The sequence below is a fragment of the Argopecten irradians genome, chromosome 14 (assembly GCF_041381155.1).
Source record: "Argopecten irradians isolate NY chromosome 14, Ai_NY, whole genome shotgun sequence".
Lineage (NCBI taxonomy): Eukaryota > Metazoa > Mollusca > Bivalvia > Pectinida > Pectinidae > Argopecten > Argopecten irradians.
The window spans coordinates 26,922,268-26,928,836 of NC_091147.1; positions in this window are offsets into that span (position 1 = coordinate 26,922,268).

Consider the following 6,569-nt stretch of genomic DNA (forward strand, 5'->3'; position numbering starts at 1 on the left):
GTCATTGATTGGCAATTCTAAACAGTCTGTAGTAATTGACAGACTTGTAAAATCAGCAATGCGACATCAATAAGAGTTGTGACGTCATTGGAGATAAAACGTGTTATCGAATAGGCGTATACGCTATATACATGTATGTGTACATGTATGTATACACGATAATTTAAGGTACTAAAAGTCAATTCTGTTTAAATCTGGCCACAGAATGTGTTTCTCCCGATAACTATGTGTTTGTCTAGATATATATAGCGTATTTACACACATCAATACTTCATGTGACAATTAAACAAGTGCTTCAACAACTTTAAAATTTGTTATAAATAATTTTGTAATTCCTGGCACGCGACGTCGTCGCGCAGCTATGCAAACATAGCTTGTGTACACATTCCATATCAGTAACCAGTATCGATGTGTATTCCAATATAACTAATATAATCGTTTTTGTTAAACATAGAATACGTAAGTTTTAAACTACATTTGTAGCAACTTTAACATTACAATAACATAAAGGTGACCGAGTGGTTAAATTGTTCTATCATAACACGATTAACCCTAAACCACTTTAAATCAAATTACGGAAGTTGCCATATATTCCGTCTTTGCATATTACAGAGTTATCTCCCTTGCGGGTAGGTATCGATTGTTACGTCATTATTTTGTGAGCGCAATTCACGTCGTTTTCTCCGAAACGTATGACGTTACGCTCGCAAACACATGACGTCACAATCAATACCTACGCACAGGTGCAGATAACTTTGAAATATGCAAATTAGGAATTGTGAGTAGGTCGGTGGTTTTTATCTAGGTAACCGGCTTCATTCCAATTTTTAAAACTGACATCATTTTATTTTTTGTTGTTGTTGTTGTAAACGAGCAAGGTTGTTTGTTGAAATTATTAAATTCGATAGGTGTGTTGGTTGATTGTTTGTATGCCATTTGCATGTTAAGGACACATAGGTCGATTTGCATGTTTGTGAAGTCAAATTAGGTCAAACAAATGCTGCTTTTTGCTATTCGTTGGAAGTGAAACATGAATATACCAAAGCCTCCTAAACCATAGACACCCACACACCTCAACATATTGCAGATATATACGAGGCTAAAGTTAAATAACGCTGGTGGTTAATAAGACGTCACTTCTGTATATGATTGTACAAAATAACAAATAACTCTATGATACAGAGATAGGTACCTTCTTAAAACTATGGGGATATGTTGCAAGTAGGCTTAGTACCTGAGGAAATACAAACAAGATCTTTCCAAAGCAACAAGGACACTATTTTGTAGTAACAATTTCACAATAAGAACGTTAAAGTTGTGGAACAATCTTCCCGATGATTTTGTTGTTTCAGCACATAACATAAACTGCTGTAAAAATAGACTGGAAATCAGGAAATAATATTTGATTGAAAGGCTACCATAATATAAATATTAATTTACCATTTTAACTATATGTTCTGTGAGAGGAATTATAGAGTTCCTGCACTGGAAATGTTCTATTTTCTATATTCTAATGTAGTATAATTGAATGAAAGCGAACCCGCCGCGCTTTTCCACAAAACGCTTTGAATGGTTGTTGTGATGGTTTAACGATACCAGAATAACTAGTCCATGGGACTCTGATCATGAGGGCAAATGAGGTCATATCAACAGTAACAAAATGTCTGGGGTTTGTGTCTATGGTAGTTTCAACCAAGGAATGAAAGAGAAAGCAATACTTACGTTGAATATCAAAGCAAAGACCGATAATGAGTTATTGACCTTGCATCCCTTTAAAGGGGAATAGAAACTGGACCATACTTTGTTTGGACTAATCCAAGAATTATATGGGCCAGAGTACTGTCTTGCAGCGGGAGACTTTTATTGAGAATATTGAAAATACACGTTGGTAAAAGTAAGGCAGCTGATCTGCGTTTCATTAAAGGGACTATATTTAAGACTAAATCGCTCAGTCGGGCCGAAGTTTGGCCAAACGTCAGTCCCTTTAGTGAAAAGCAGATCTGATGACGACGTTCTAAAACATCTTACACAATTAATTGTAGATGAACTTCAAATTTTATCACCAATTACATGAATAACTCATCAAGTGTTTTGTTAAATTTTCATCATACATTTGTATTTTGAATTCATTAGTAAGAATTTAATTAGCTGTTTTGTATAAATTGAACACAGACAAGATTTCAAACTCTACAACAAAGGGTTCAAATAGCCACCACGGAATCCTCCATGGGGAAAGAAACACTTAGATTTAAACAAGAGGCCCAAAGGGCCTTAACGGTCATCTGACTACCTTGATAATAGTAAAATTAATTATATATGGTGTCACTTTGTCAGGTTCATTTTCAATTTCTTTCAACAAATTTTATTTCAAACAAGAGGCCCAAGGGCCTTAACATATAGGAAATTAATTAGATATAGTGTCATGGTAGTCATCTTCGATTTGGGAACAACTAGAGATGTAACAATACTTTGTCGGGACCATGTCAGGATCATTTCATGCAAGTTTCAGCCAAATCGCACCGGTAGAACTTGAGAAGAAGTTCAAAATGTGTTTTCAAGATGGCGGCTGTGGCGGCCATCTTGGATTTCGGATCGACCCGAAAAATAACAACACTTTGTCGGGACCATGTCAGGATCATTTCATGCAAGTTTCAGCCAAATCGCACCGGTAGAACTTTAGAAGAAGTTCAAAATGTGTTTTCAAGATGGCGGCTGTGGCGGCCATCTTGGATTTCGGATCGACCCGAAAAATAACAACACTTTGTCGGGACCATGTCAGGATCATTTCGTGCAAGTTTCAGTCAAATTGCACCGGTAGAACTTGAGAAGAAGTTCAAAATGTGTTTTCAAGATGGCGACTGTGGCGGCCATCTTGGATTTCGGATCGACCCGAAAAATAACAACACTTTGTCGGGACCATGTCAGGATCATTTCATGCAAGTTTCAGCCAAATCGCACCGGTAGAACTTGAGAAGAAGTTCAAAATGTGTTTTCAAGATGGCGGCTGTGGCGGCCATCTTGGATTTCGGATCGACCCGAAAAATAACAACACTTTGTCGGGACCATGTCAGGATCATTTCATGCAAGTTTCAGCCAAATCGCACCGGTAGAACTTGAGAAGTTCAAAATGTGTTTTCAAGATGGCGGCTGTGGCGGCCATCTTGGATTTCGGATCGACCCGAAAAATAACAACACTTTGTCGGGACCATGTCAGGATCATTTCATGCAAGTTTCAGCCAAATCGCACCGGTAGAACTTGAGAAGAAGTTCAAAATGTGTTTTCAATATGGCGGCTGCGGCGGCCATCTTGGATTTCGGATCTTGGCACCCACAAAAGAATGGTCTACGTCTGAAAATAGAAAGAGGGATCTTTTCTCTGCTTTTCAAATTCAAATTTTCTTTTGTCTGCTTTTAAACTTAAAACCATCACAATAGATCCCAGAAGGATCTTGGCACCCACAAAAGAATGGTCTACGTCTGAAAATGGAAAGAGGGATCTTTTCTCTGCTTTTCAAACTTTTACTACATACCGAGATATTGAGGTAACAAGGAATGTTACCGGATAGAAGGCCAGACGGAACAACGGACGACGGACAAAAAGCGATTTGAATCAGATGGTGGGCTAAAAAACACAAATTGATTGTTGAATGCTGTTGCCAGTACATGTATATATATGTGTGTATGTTTGGGCCATTTCATTCTGATTATCAAAGCTACTTTCCTTGGTTTCACTCATTGGGAATGGAAGTAAAATTCAACTGATATACATGTTTCAGAATGGGGCCAGATTATAATTAATAGACAACACAAAATAAAAGAACATATTCTAAAGATGTTTTATTAAATATGTAGCTGTATATAAAGGAACAACGCCTTCATCTATCTCCTGAAACGTCTATAAAAAAATTGTGTACAATGTATATCAAAACATTATCCAGAAAAAAAATCCAACCATGAGTGTTACAACAAAATCATAAACTAATTAATATTTTGAACCTGATTGTGTTGGCTTATGTGTAGCAATGCTGGGTCGTTTGCAATAAGATCATTCTTATTTCAAACAAAATATCAGTGAACATCAAAAAGCAGATGAGCTAAATATTCAAACCAAGAAAAATGGCGTCAAATCTATAGTGCAAGTACTAGAGATTAGATTTATCATGGGTATCGTATAAAATTGCATATTGTAAATGTACCATTGATAGTGTAGCATTTTGATGTGGCCAACACACAGAGCATGACTATTTGGCTTGGATATTTTAATGCTGAAACCACAATGGCACTAATTAAAGTAATATTCGATACCTAATAACGTTAGTGCGGGACTATTATTATCCCACACTAACGTAATATCAGTGGGAACACTGCAAAGAATTACATTCAATCACCACTGGAAATACTAGTCCTGCACAAAAGTTATTGGGTATCATGTGGTACATGGATGAGTGTTATTATTGGTTACAGTATACATGTATATGTAGTAATTATTTCATAACACTATTTCTTATAGAAAAAAAAAACATTTCTTAAAGAAAAGAAAATAAACATTTCTTATAGAAAAGGAGAAACAACATGCATTTTGATTACCAGAATCAATTTTAATGACTAGGCCTATACTCTCAATTCAAATTTCCGAAAGGAAAACACATTTTAATAACCTCTGATACAATTACTTAAAATCGTTAAAAAAACTAAATAGCACTTTACAATAAATCCATCTGCTTGGTGTTGCACAAAGGTGTTTGTGCAGCTTGTAAAAAACTGTTTAAAGTGAACAGTCGGGCAAGGATGGCTAAAGTCGGTAAAAATGGTGTGAATGTATCCAGTATAATTTCTTATGAAATGGAAAAATAAAATCTCTTGTCAAAATCTGTCTGCGTACGAAGAAATTGATTTAAAGTTTGTGAATTCTAAAACGTCCTCCCGGCTCATTATGTCCGTGGTTACATTTCCACGCAGCCTCGCTTTCAATGCTTTCAACTTTTCTTTACTTTAATGGTCAGAACTGGGAAACTAAGCAGAACTTGACCGTCGTATTAATATGTGAGAACTTTTGGAAGGCCAATGACCGCATTTAGACTGGTTTTCTTTGCCCGACTATTCACTTTAAAAATTCTAAAAATAAATGTGTTACCCTATATCAAACAACGAAAAAAAGGGGAAAAAATGTCAATAGTATACTATATGTGATGGTTTTGATAACATCTTGTCATACTTTCTTCCATTCATATACATATCATTAATTAATTCTAAATTTTATTCTACAGAAAAAGCGGAAGAGCTAGATATACTGCTAACATTTCATTTTAATAAATGAAATAAGATGTTTCATCATTTTCCATTATGACTAGCTTCACCGCCAACAAATGGTAATTGTTATAATGTTTGTACTACTAGCAGTAAAAACAGGAGCAGACTACATTAATTATTTTGAGATTACAAAAAAAAAATCTTCTGTTGCCATATTAAAACGTTTTAGCTTCAGAATAAAATGTATTTAAAATAATAATTGGTTCCCAAAAATCATTTGATATATCAAATGAGGTATTGATTGTGCTGACAACAAAAGCAGCAGATATCATTTTATATGTTTTTTGTGACAATTAGACATATATATCCATGATCAAATATAGTACAGTATATTGTCCAACTGAAAAATATTGTTTATGCTCTGTTGGCGGTGGAGCATCTCTAAAGATTGGTTTCTAAATAATTGCACTCAATTTCCATTCTCCCCATCACACCAGGGTTATGTTTTTTAAATGATTTTCTTTGTATATTTGAATTTCTCTAGTTGTACATGTATTGCTTATCAGTTTTGGGTTAATTCTGTTTCTTCATATTACATATTTTACCTACATGTACATGCAAGGGCAGATAACTCTACACGATGCAAATATAAAATAAAAAATTTGTAAAAAAAAAAATGAAATAATTGCGGCTAAATTTATATAAATTCTTTTAAAATAAGGTTTTGTTTTCTTGTAATAAATAAAACCATTTAACTTCTACTGTTTACCAAAGGAGAATAAAGAAAAAATGAGTGCAAATATGTAAGAATCCATCATTCATCATTTTCCATGTAAATATCAAATAATTGCTCAAATAGTTTTGATTTAAAAATTATATTGTAAGCGTTTTGCATGTATTCAAATGAATTTGTCCATTTCGAATTCTCAACCTGTGATTTTATATGTAAACATGTAAATACATCTAAAGGTAAGATCATTAGATATATATATAGAGAGAACAGAAAATAAATGATATGAGATTATATGTCTAACATACAAATGATTTTATGTAAAGTTTTATAAAAAAAAATCTCATGTTGAATTATTAGATAAAATTATTCTGATGATCCATGAAACATGTAAGGACTCCTCTTCAGGAATTTCTTGCAATCGGTTCATAGAGAAATGCTGATTATCCCCAAAATGGATTTTCCATTCTCAAATGCTTACGTCTTATTGACTCTGAGAGTGGCTGACTTTCCATCTTTCTGTAAAGGAGGAAATCATATAGAAGATCAAATGTTTGGAGAGTTTTAACATTTGTCAGAATAGCTAACT